The sequence below is a fragment of the Ranitomeya imitator genome, chromosome 5 (genome assembly GCF_032444005.1).
Source record: "Ranitomeya imitator isolate aRanImi1 chromosome 5, aRanImi1.pri, whole genome shotgun sequence".
Lineage (NCBI taxonomy): Eukaryota > Metazoa > Chordata > Amphibia > Anura > Dendrobatidae > Ranitomeya > Ranitomeya imitator.
In genome coordinates, this window is record NC_091286.1 from 78159275 (window position 1) to 78172924 (window position 13650).

The window sequence follows — 13650 nt, forward strand, 5'->3', positions numbered from 1 at the left end:
AAGTAAAATAAAAAAACATAAATATATTGTGCATGTTTTTACTTTCACATTTTGATACACTATTCAGAGGTTTTATCAATCTTTTTCCTTGTGGAAACTTTCCAGGATTGAGAGTCCTTGGACCTTGGTACGTGATTGCTCCCAACCCACTTCGTGAAATGTTTCCCTCCTGCTTTCTCAAAAGGCAAGAAAAAAAGTCTTGTGCAACATATTTTTTTATTCCTTATTCAAACTATTACATTACAAAACACTTTACATATAATATATTATCTCTTGCACAGATGAATGCTACAACCTCCAAAACAACTGTAAAGAAATGAGAATACATGACAAGAGGACAATTTAACGTAATCACCCCCTTCCCAATTCCACCCATTCTAATACGTGGAACAAACCCCTTATTTTTAGGAACTGGGAGTGATGACTTGTAACCACCTTCAGTTTAAGTAGACAATGCGTACTTTTGTTATCAAAGTCCTTGTCTCGTAACCGTTGGCGCACTATACCATTAACATCATGTGCTACAGTTTTTTTTTCTTCTATGAAATAACATGTAATTTATTATTTTCTACACAATAAGTAAACCAATGTACAGGGTTCATAGTGATTAAATGGAATAAAGACCTCCCACCGCATACCACAGGCACCAGTGTCTCAGCATAGGTGGGAGAGGGAACGAGACCAAGACATCTTTCACAAAGCTCTTTTCTTAGATCTTCCTGTCTACAGATTTTACAGAAGTGAGGAAGAAAGAGACTTCTTCATCGGGCTTTACTTACAAATTTAGAGGTATGATCATCAATATCATTCATTAGTATTGTTGTAATTATTCTTGCTATATTATGTTTTTTTAAATTTTTCATAGTCAAGAAATATAATATTTATATATTTAAGGATAATAATGTCTGGCTCCATCTTTGGTTTACATATTCTCAGGTCTTGCAATCTGTGTCCTCGGAATCATTTGATAATGATGTTATTAGAATAGACGCCGCTACATGTTTTATGCATACAATATCCGTATAAACACATTTTCATGTCATAACCTGACGCTTTTACAGAGATGAGCGCAGCTACTTCCTACAGAAGCACTCTGGCTCTTTTACATGTATCATAGTAACATAGTAACATAGTTAGTAAGGCCGAAAAAAGACATTTGTCCATCCAGTTCAGCCTATATTCCATCATAATAAATACCCAGATCTACGTCCTTCTACAGAACCTAATTGTATGATACAATATTGTTCTGCTCCAGGAAGACATCCAGGCCTCTCTTGAACCCCTCGACTGAGTTCGCCATCACCACCTCCTCAGGCAAGCAATTCCAGATTCTCACTGCCCTAACAGTAAAGAATCCTCTTCTATGTTGGTGGAAAAACCTTCTCTCCTCCAGACGCAAAGAATGCCCCCTTGTGCCCGTCACCTTCCTTGGTATAAACAGATCCTCAGCGAGATATTTGTATTGTCCCCTTATATACTTATACATGGTTATTAGATCGCCCCTCAGTCGTCTTTTTTCTAGACTAAATAATCCTAATTTCGCTAATCTATCTGGGTATTGTAGTTCTCCCATCCCCTTTATTAATTTTGTTGCCCTCCTTTGTACTCTCTCTAGTTCCATTATATCCTTCCTGAGCACCGGTGCCCAAAACTGGACACAGTACTCCATGTGCGGTCTAACTAGGGATTTGTACAGAGGCAGTATAATGCTCTCATCATGTGTATCCAGACCTCTTTTAATGCACCCCATGATCCTGTTTGCCTTGGCAGCTGCTGCCTGGCACTGGCTGCTCCAGGTAAGTTTATCATTAACTAGGATCCCCAAGTCCTTCTCCCTGTCAGATTTACCCAGTGGTTTCCCATTCAGTGTGTAATGGTGACATTGATTCCTTCTTCCCATGTGTATAACCTTACATTTATCATTGTTAAACCTCATCTGCCACCTTTCAGCCCAAGTTTCCAACTTATCCAGATCCATCTGTAGCAGAATACTATCTTCTCTTGTATTAACTGCTTTACATAGTTTTGTATCATCTGCAAATATCGATATTTTACTGTGTAAACCTTCTACCAGATCATTAATGAATATGTTGAAGAGAACAGGTCCCAATACTGACCCCTGCGGTACCCCACTGGTCACAGCGACCCAGTTAGAGACTATACCATTTATAACCACCCTCTGCTTTCTATCACTAAGCCAGTTACTAACCCATTTACACACATTTTCCCCCAGACCAAGCATTCTCATTTTGTGTACCAACCTCTTGTGCGGCACGGTATCAAACGCTTTGGAAAAATCGAGATATACCACATCCAATGACTCACCGTGGTCCAGCCTATAGCTTACCTCTTCATAAAAACTGATTAGATTGGTTTGACAGGAGCGATTTCTCATAAACCCATGCTGATATGGAGTTAAACAGTTATTCTCATTGAGATAATCCAGAATAACATCCCTCAGAAACCCTTCAAATATTTTACCAACAATAGAGGTTAGACTTACTGGCCTATAATTTCCCTCTTTGTTTAAAAAAAAGAGGTTCTTCAGAAGTTGCAGTGTGTATTATACAGATTCAACAAAAAAATCAGAATAGTCATCAAACTATCAGAAATAAAAATACAATAAACGTCATACATAGTTACATCAAATATACACATATGAGTAAAAAATGAGGACTCAAATAGAAGCATCAGTAGTGTGGAATGTATCAGGACACAAAATACCAGTATGTGAATACAGGCAAGATAAAATAATTCCAAAGTCTATAAAAGCACAAAAATGTGCGGTCATCAGTATATGGAGAGAGAGACCATATTACAGCACCAAAGTTCGGGTCCACATTGACTTCTATGGAGTTCGGGTTCAAGTTCAGGTACAGTTCTGGTATCCGAACCGAACTTTGGACTAAAGTTTGCTTGAAACCAACAAACTCAAATATCTACAGGTCCGATCATCTCTAGGCCTGACAGCTCGCTGAACAACCACTATTGTGCTCAGCCCATAGCAACACATCAGATCATATATACAGGGTTCCATATTGTATTGTCCATACAGTGATCCACTCCTGGACCACACCGACACGCGTTTCGCATCTCCGCTTCCTCAAGGGGTGAGAATGTGTGTTATCTGTTGTCTGCTGCAGCAAAACATCATAATTAAAACCTCATATACTGCAAACCTTTTCCGAAAATGAGAGTATTTCCTATCAATCACTAACAGAAAGGAAGCTTCCCTCTACACTTGAAAAAGAAGTTATGCAGCAGGTGAGGTGTGCAGCATAAGGAACCTACTGCTATAAATGATAAGAAATATAAAAGTCCCTCATGTGATCTGTATGAATGTCTCAGCCCCATGCTTTTATCTGGTAACAGAATTGCCAGATTGCTAATACTTTACAGTACGACGGTCATTAATATATTAATATAATATTTTTCTATCACTGGTACACAATTACAATTGTGAAGGTAGCAGTTATTAAGTCCTTCATGACAGGGACATTTTTAATATCTGCCCTTTCATATTTTTTTCTTCTCCTTCAAAAAGCCATAACCTTTTTTTTCTGTCCATATAGCCATATCAGAGCTAATTTTGGCCACATTTGTATTTACAATTATACAATTTATTTTTACTATAATATGTAATAAATCACATTAAAATATTCCAAGTGGGGTGAAATAGTGAAAAAAAGCCTGGAATCCCACCCTGTTTTTGGAGGTTTTCTTTCTATGGCATTCATTTATTGGTAAAAATGACCTGGTAAGAGGATGGATTCTCCAAAAAAATTCTATTGCCCCACAGGAGAATTTAAAGAATAACAGTCATTTGAATTTTTTTTTCTTAAAGGGCCACTGTCACCCCCTGCAGCCGTTATAAACTAAAAGAGCCACCTTGTGCAGCAGTAATGCTGCATTCTAACAAGGTGGCTCTTTTAGTTTTGTGTTCAGGTATTACTAAAATAAAGCAGTTTGAAACTTTGCAAAAATACCTGTCTTTGTCCAGGGAGGCGGGTCTGAAGCCTCCTCTGTGAAGCGCCCAACTGCCGTCACTCATCTCTTCTGGGGCGATGGTCGCCGCCCCCTCCGCGCTGTTTTCTTTTCAAATCCGGCGCTGGCGCTGTGTAAATATTTGTGGGGCAGGCGCAGTAAGCTCCGGCGGTCTGACGTCCCAGCCAGGCTTGCAGACTGCGCCTGTGCTGGCAGTGCGGCCACCCACCTCGGTAATCCCTGCCCTGCACTGTGTTATGCATTATGCACAGTGCGGGGCTGGGATTCCTGGGCATGCGCACTGCGTGTGTCAGCCACTCACCCAGGTCCCCCCGCTGACACACGCAGTGCGCATGCCTAGGAATCCCAGCCCCGTACTGTGCATAATGCATAACACAGTTTCAAACTGCTTTATTTTAGTAATATCTGAACACAAAACTAAAAGAGCCACCTTGTTAGAATGCAGCATTACTGCTGCACAAGGTGGCTATTTTAGTTTATAACGGCTGCAGGGGGTGACAGAGGCCCTTTAAATGAAAAGTACACACGGAAATAAGAAAGTTTGTGTCATATCTCATCAAAAAAATCTGATCTTGACATCTTGCAGGATTGATTTTTCACCCTCAATTTATGGGTAAAATCTGTCAAATCTGTATTCAGCCAAACAGATTTTCCCATTACTGAGATAAGAGGTGACACTTGGTGCTTACAAGATTCTATGAAGATGTGAGGGGGGAGCTACAGCAGACATAGGCATTGTGCCGTAAGTAGGATGAATGTACCATAGAAACAACTCCTATCTTCAATTTCAGTAATGGGAAAATCAGTAGTTATCAAAGATAGAATTTGCCCGTGATCTAAGATTTTTTAGAATGAAAGAAAAAATCTAAAACCTGGAGTAGGTGAAAAATACTGAAGTGGTGCTCGTGTTTCTATACATAGCTCGCAACCATTCCAGATTCAGCAGGACTGTCCCGACACGTCAGAGCTTTTGTTCCAGTTTCAATGCTCACCTTTTTTTCTCTCAGATTTCGTCTTCCCCCTTTGGGGTGGGACTGCTCTCTGAATAAATTAAATTGTGTTGTTATTATTATGTTTAACTCTACCCAGGACACAAACTCATGTCTCCAGGCTGTTGCTCTATACAGGATCCACAATGATGTAGGAGAGTTTGGTAATCTTGACCTCTATTGCAGGCAATGAACCAAGAAGCAGGTGATACATGTGCATAGAAATACATTGTGTATAGCAATATATCTCTATGGCCTCTGTATACTGAAGTGGAGAAAAAATATTTTTTTTGTTCTTATAAATGTAGTAAAAATAATAATAAGTCTCGAACCCCTTCACGTACATGTACTGCTCATGTCAAGTCTCTCCCTTTGATGTGGGCTCTGGCAGTGAGCTCACATCTTTCCCGGCACATGTCAGTTGATTTGAACAGCTGATATGTGCCAATAACAGCCGCGGTGGAATCACAATCCACCCTCGGATGTTAATCTGTTAAATGCCGCTGTCAATGTGTGACAGTGGCATTTAATGTGATCACGCCAGAAGCGCATCACTAATCCCGCTCATTGGCACTCGCATCACATGACCACGGGTTGCTCATGGGTTGGCATGACAACCCGGGGTCTGCAGCAGACCCCTGTGGTTGTCATTGCCGGATTGTTATGAGTGGCGCCCAGCAGATGGTGCTCATATCAAGTGAGCATTTCTTCTACACGGAGCAGGGCTGAAGCACAAGCAATGGGAAGATTGCAGCTTCTAGTCTCCCATGGAGACTATTGAGGCAAGTGTAAAGGAAAAAAACAATGTTTTTAAAAATATTTAAAAAAAATATAAAAGTTCAAATCCCCCACCCTTTACCCCATTCAAAATAAAACAATAAAAAAACACACATATTTAATATCGCTGCATTCAGAATCGCCCGATCTATCAAGATGTAAAAAGAATTAATCAGATTAGTAAACAGCGTAACAAATAAAAAGTCAAAACACCAGAATTACGTTTTTTTGGTTTTTTTGGTTGCCGCAACATCACATTAAAAAGGAACAATAGGCATTCAAAATATTGTATCTACATCAAAATGGTATCAATAAAGATGTCAGATCGGCACACAAAAAATAAGCCCTCACCCAACCCCAGATCACGAAAAATGGAGACGCTACGGGTCTTGGAAAATGACACAATTTGTTTTTTTGTTTTTTTCAACAAACTTTGGATTTTTTTTCACCACGTAAATAAAATACAACCCATATATGTTTGTTATTTCTAATAGTCACACAAAAAAAACAAGCCCTCACGTGGCCATATTTACGTATAAATGAAAAAGTTATGGCTCTGGCAAGCAGGGGAGCAAAAAACAGAATGCAATAATGAAAATGGACTGCGGTGTGAAAGGGTTAATGTGACACACAGGAGCTTAAGCTACTGAGCCACAATTTCTGATGATGTGCTGGGGAGAATTCTGTTGACTTGATCTGCACTGCATTCTCTGACTCTACCAGCAGATTATACTGCGATAAATACACTACTATGTTAAATGTATATATTTATATTTTAGAGGGAGAATAAGAGATTTTGTAATCCTATAAAATTACTAAAATAAAATAATGAAAATAATGGATGTTTGGGTTCTACCGAACAGTTAAAAAAAAGATCAGTTCAGGTACCAGAACAGTGCCCGGACCCCATTCACTTGAATAGGGGGCCAGAACATCCATTGTTTGCCGCGTTTTCATGTGCATACACAGTTGCAAACACTTCCTCTGATCAGTGGTACAATCATTACCTCCGGTCAGAGAACCGTGGTTCCCACCCTCTCAAAGTGCCGGGGAGCTGATATTTTTAGGCTGAGGGGCCAATATCTATCCAATATCAATCAGCCTGAGAATACCAGCCCCCAGTTGTCTGCTTTAGCTTGGCTGGTTGTCAAACAATGGGGGAGACCGTCATGCAGATTTTTTGCAAATATTTATTTATTTATTTATTTATTTAAAGGCATAGGAACACTTCCAGTATTCATAACTAGCCTTGCTAAGACTGACAGCTGAGGGTTGCAGCCCACAGCCGTAGTAGTATCTCATCAGACAATGTCTGCAGACCTGCGGTAAGCTTTTTACCGTGGATTACAGTCACAGCTGCGGAGTCACGCTGACATCTAACAAAACGCATCAAAAATGCAGCAAGTAAAGCAGCAAAATCTGCAGTTTAAACCCCTTAACCGCCTGAGCTTTTTTTATTTTCGTTTTTCACTCCCCTCCTTTCCAGAGCCATAACTTTTTTATTTTTCCGTCAATATACCCATGTGAGGGCTTATTTTTTGCAGGAAGAGTTGTACTTTTGAATCACACCATTGGTTTTACCATGTCATGTACTAGAAAACGGGGAAAAAAAAATTCCAAGTGCAGTGAAATTGCAAAAAAAAAGTGCAATCCCACTTTTGTTTTTTGCTTGGCTTTTTTACTAGGTTCACTAAATGCTAAAACTGACCACAGACTATGATTCTCCAGGTCATTACGAGATCATAGACACCTAACATGTCTAGGTTCTTTTTTATCTAAGTGGTGAAAATAAATTCCAAACTTTGCTATAAAAAAAAATTGCGCTATTTTCCGATACCCGTAGCGTCTCTATTTTTCGTGATCTCGGGTTGGATGAGGGCTTATTTTTTTAATGCCAAGCTGACTTTTTAATTATTTCATTTTGGTGCAGATACGTTCTTTGGATCGCCCGTTATTACATTTTAATTCAATGTCGCAGCGACCAAAAAAACGTAATTCTGGCATTTTGATTTTTTTAATCGCTACGCCATTCAGTTTAATTCTTTTTTTTTTCTTGATAGATCGGACGATTCTGAATGCGGCGATACCAAATATGTGTATATTTGATTTTTTTCATTGCTTTATTTTGAATGGGGCGAAAGGGGGGTGATATGAACTTTTACATCTTTTTATTTTTTCATAATTTTTAAAAACATTTTTTTTTACTTTTGCCATACTTCAATAGCCTCCATGGGAGGCTAGAAGCTGGCACAACTTGATTGGCTCTGCTAAATAGAGGCGATGCTCAGATCGCCTCTATGTAGTAGAAATATAGCATTGCTATGAGCGCCGACCACAGGGTGGCGCTCACAGCAATCCGGCATCAACAACCATGGAGGTCTCAAGGAGAACACTGGTTGTCATGCCGACGTGCCGTTAACCCCGATCAAGTGACAGAGGTCACCGGTGTGTGCATTTCCGGCCGGATGGCGAAAAGGGCTTGTTAAATGCTGCTGTCAGAGTTTGACAGCGGCATTTAACTAGTTAATAGGTGTGGGTGGATCGCGATTCTGCCCACGGCTATTGCGGGCACATGTCTGCTGTTCAAAACAGCTGAAATGTCCCGGCTTTGATGCGGGCTCACCGCTGGAGCTTGCATCAAAGCGGGGGTACTGCCATCGGACATACTATTCCGTCCGATGGCAGAAAGGGGTTAATGCAGTGTTTTTACACCCCAGAAAGCAGGTTTTGGCTGCAAGGGAAAAAAAATTGCTGCAAAACGTGGTGTGAACTTAGCTGGCATCTCACCTCATGACATAATAGGCTGTATTGTTCTGAAAGGCACTAAAATCTTGCGCATGCACCCCATACTGGTGCATGCACCCCATCTAGGCACATGCAGGGTATTCCCTGCTGCAATTAAAAGGCTCATTGATATACAGAGAAGGTTAGTGAGGCTGTAACTACCAAGTAAGGCCGAGGTCACACTTGCGTATGCAATGTTAGAAACTCGCGCAGGTCTCTAACATCAATACTCGGCACTGCCGCCAGAACTCAGGACCAGAGCGCGTGGTTGCATAGAAATACATGCAGCAAAACGCTCTGGTCCCGAGTGATGTGAGAGACTGGCGTGAGTTTCTCGCATTGCACCTGCATGTGTGACCCCGGCCTAAGTGTCTCTCTTCTCAGGGGGTTAGGGCTCATTCACACGTCAGTTTTTCTCATACAACTGCTCTTTCACAGATAGCACTCATATTAAAGCCTATAGGCCTGTTCATATGTTCGTGGTTTTTGTGGTCAGAGCAAAATCACGGCGACATGTCTAATGTGGATCCGATTGTGGGATCAAAAACATCAGTGCAAGTCTATGAGTTCATGAAAAAAAATTGAACAGCTCAAGTATACTATCCGTTTTTCACTTTCAAATAAATAGGAGAAGATGGAGAAAGTTTTCTTTTTTTTTGTTTCTCATCCGAGAAAAACTGGGGATACTTTCAATGAACTCTGATGGTAAAACAGATACCCTGATCGAACGCTGATGAAATTCTGATTAAAAAAAAACACACGACATGTGAATGAGCCTTTAGTCTATTATCCTATGGAAGGGAATCAGAATAAGCTTAAATAGAATCAGAATAAGCTGAAAAAGACCTGGGTGTATGGGCGGACGAGAAATTCACATTTAGTGGCCAATGTCAGGTAGCTGCTACAAAGGCAAATAAAATAATGGGATGCATTAAAAGAGTCATAGATGCTCATGAGGAGAACATAATTTTACCTCCATACAAGTCACTAGTTCGACCACACTTAGAATACTGTGCACAGTTCTGGTCTCCGGTGTATAAGAAAGACATAGCTGAACTGGAGCGGATGCAGAGAAGAGCGACCAAGGTTATTAGAGGACTGGGGGGTCTGCAATACCAAGATAGGTTATTACACTTGGGGCTATTTAGTTTGGAAAAACGAAGGCTAAGGGGTGATCTTATTTTAATGTATAAATATATGAGGGGACAGTACAAAGACCTTTCTGATGATCTTTTTAATCATAGACCTGAGACAGGGACAAGGGGGCATCCTCTACGTCTGGAGGAAAGAAAGTTTAATCATAATCACAGACGCGGATTCTTTACTGTAAGAGCAGTGAGACTATGGAACTCTCTGCCGTATGATGTTGTAATGAGTGATTCGTTACTTAAATTTAAGAGGGGACTGGATACATTTCTGGAAAAGTATAATGTTACAGGGTATATACACTAGATTCCTTGATAGGGTGTTGATCCAGGGAACTAGTCTGATTGCCGTATGTGGAGTCTGGAAGGAATTTTTTTTCCCCAATGTGGAGCTTACTATGGGTTTTTTTTGCCTTCCTCTAGATCAACATGTTAGGGCATGTTAGGCTAGGCTATGGGTTGAACTAGAAGGACTTAAAGTCTTCCTTCAACCTTAATAACTATGTTACTATATTACTAATCACAGCCCATTGATAACAGTGCTGCAGTTTCTTGAAGAAATAAAAGTTATTTTTTATATTTTTTGAAAAACCCTTTAAACTGTTATATAATAACTGTTTCGTGCATCACTTAAGAATTATCTAAATTAATGCACCCATTTTATTATTGAACCCACAAATATCTGTTGCCAGCAGTATGGCGATGTGCAGTCGGCTACACTTGGCTCATGTATTGCACATTACAGTGCATTAATCTTAGCTTTATGGTGAAGTTCATACTCATCCAGAAAAAGATTAAACGTTCAAGAATTTTACTGATGCAGAACAAATATATCAAGCTTTTCTCCTTCCCACAGCACTGTGCTCTGCTCCAGTGAATAATACGGTTCAAGTATTTCAAAATATTGTCTTTATATATAACTTATTATTATATATTAGGACATTATATGGTGCTGTAACGAAGGGCCCTACTGAATTGATTATTTATGATTATTAAAGGGGTTTTCTGGTTTTGCAAAACCACTGTTCACCCCCCCCCCCCCCCCTGTTTAAAATACAAACAGGCTATACCTTACTCACCCTTCCCAGGTCCACCGCTGAGTTTGTAATGCTGCCCCCAAAGCCTGGTATTGTCTGCAGCTCTGTCAACAGGGCTACAGCCAATCAGTGAACTCAGCAGCTTGTGGCAGAGCAACCAAGCTCACTGATTGGCTGCAGTGCTGTCAACATGACATCAGCACTGCCGACAATAACAGTCATCAGGAGCAACGGTGGAGACTCAGCGCTGGACCTGGAGAGGGTGAGTAAAGCTCAGTTAGTTTTTTAAAAAAGCAAGCTGTGCTATGGAGAGGGGTTCTGTTGGTGGTGTATTTACAGAGCCAGTTGAAGAGTTTTCTTTTTCACTTTATATGTTATTATTTTATTCTACTTTTCCCACTTTTATTGTCTCCCATAATCTGTACAAATCTTTTGAGAAACAAGCAGAACTCATGTTCAGTGGGTAAATAATAACTAATAATGTGGTTGCATAAGTGTGAACACCCTCTGGGAGATGTGGTTGTGTTCAGAATTAGACAATCACATTTAAACTCATGTTAAAGGAGTGGTCCGAAGGCGAAAGTAAATTTTATCTAAATTCCTATCCATTTGATGCCATAATTTAAGCTATTTTCTAATATACTCATTAACCACTTCCCAACATATGAAGTACCAGTAAATCATATACTGCGGGTCGTTCCCTTAAAAATGGACGTACTGGTATGTCGTGGGCTGTTTAACTGTCTATATGCCACGATAAATAGCAGTTGCAGCATTTAAAGGGTTATGAGAGGAAGGGGGTTCCCTTTCCCACCCAATCAGCACTCCTACGATGTCATCACGGGGGCCCGATGGTTGCCATGACAGCATGTCACCTAGTGACCTTCTGATCTGGCAGCTATGGTGGCCTGTTAAACCATGCCAGGAGCATGTGGTAAAAGGCAATCTGTCAGTGTGAGGGCGCAGTCAGACTGCCGCATTACTCGCGCGATCGCACCTCAGACTGGCCATCCGCTCTCCTGACCTGAGAGTGATAGCATGTATTTCTATGCAGCTGTCACACTGAAGAAGAGCCGAAAGTCCAAGAATTGCAATGCGATCCTCCAGCAAGTTATATGGTCGCTGTAATCATACTGACCCGAAGAATAAAGTTGCCTTATCAATTTTAACCACATGGTAAATGGCAACAAAAACAAGTTTTGAATTGCTGGATTTTGTTCATTCTGCCTCCCAAAAATTTGAATATAAAATGATCTAAAAATGCTATCAAAATGTCACCAATAAAAACATCAACTCATCCCACAAAAAAACAAGCCCTCACATGAACCTGTGGGCTGAAATATAGAAAAAGATAGCTCTCAAAATATGGCAATGCAAAAACTTTTTTTGTTAAAAAAAAAAACATTTTTTAGTATTTGTGATAGCAGCCATACATAAACCCAATATAAATCTGATATCATTGTAATCACACCGTGATATATTAAGGTTAGTCAATTCCAACTACGTCAAGAAGAAAGGCCAAACTGAACCTCCTAAACAACAAGAAGAGAGAAGACAAGAAATGCCCATTGTACTTGGTACGCTGCCAGACAGTTGGTTAAGATCCGGATAAGCTGTAGTAATACCAGCAATTCCGGCAGTGGAGCCGCCAACTTTGTGAAGTCGTAAATGAAGCTGTGGTGATAGCCTACAATACCAAGAAACTGACAGACTTCCTGGACTTTGCTTGGCACTGTCCAGTCGCAGATAATCGTCACCTTGTCTGGAGACATTCCTTCTGTGCTGACAACATGTACCAGATACTGAACCTTGGATTTCAGCAAATGGCACTTTTATGGCTTCACTTATATTCAAAACGTTGCCAGGGATTCAAACACCTCAGCAAGATGTTGCAAGTGTTCCTCTTAGGTCTTAGGGACAGTTTCAAAGTTCTTATGCCCCAAGTAGCACTCCATTAATCTTTGAAAACTTCTCAATGCGTTGCACAGTCCGAGCGGCATAACGCTGTACTCGAATAGTCCCATTGGTGTTGTGAAGGCAGTCTTCTCCTTGTCAGCTTCAGCACCTGGAACCTGCCAATACCCACTGGTCAAGTCCACGGTAGAGAAATACCTAGCTTCACTAAGCAGCCAGAAACTCCTCAATGCATGGTAATGGGTATGCATCTTTATTAGTAACATTGTTAATTTTTCGGTAGTCCACACACAGACGGATGCTCTTATACATCTTTTTAACCAAAACCAAAGGGGCAGCGCAGGGACTATCGCCTTCCCTAATCACTCCTGCTGTTGCTTCTCTCCTAACATATCTTGTACCTGTTTGTAATTTGAAGTGGGAAATGGTCTGTATTTTTCTTTGATGGCAGGTTGGTCTCTGTGGGTATGTGATGTTGGATGAAGCTTACTCTACCAAACTCAAGGGGGTGCTTGCGGAATACATGACCATACTCTTGTGCTACACTCAGAACACCATTTTTATCATGTTGACACACAGTGACGGCACCAATTTGCAACTCCGGACACCATTTTTTTAAGGGCCCTGGATCATCATTGACACATTCGAGAGTTAGTGGTTCGGAAGCACTGACTGCATTAGTGCCCATCCTATATAGCATGGCTATCATGGCATACTGGGGCAGGTGGACCTTCTCCTCCCAAGAGTTCAGTACCTGTACTGGGACTCTTCCCTTGCATATGTTTGCCACTCGGAGTGCTGCAAGGATGGTGAGCATCCTAATTGAATACAATGGCTCGAGTAGAGCATTATAATCTCTACCTCCTATACCTAAAGTATTCAGACCCCTTTAAATTTTTGACTCTTTGTTTCATTGCAGCCATTTGGTAGATTCAAAAAAGTTCATTTTTCTCATTAATGCACACATCTTGACTGAAAAAAAAGCAGAAATAAAGCAAT

At 40.6% G+C, this 13650-nt stretch overlaps 1 protein-coding gene across 1 annotated transcript in view; it reads left to right on the forward strand.

Annotated features, from left to right (window-relative positions):
- Positions 1–663: 663 nt before the first annotated feature.
- Positions 664–13650, forward strand: part of LRRN4 (leucine rich repeat neuronal 4) — a 34919-nt gene continuing 21932 nt past the window's right edge. Inside the window, exon 1 of the mRNA XM_069768821.1 lies at positions 664–789. The gene's annotated coding sequence lies outside the window, so the exon portion shown is untranslated. The remainder of the gene's footprint in view (positions 790–13650) is intronic.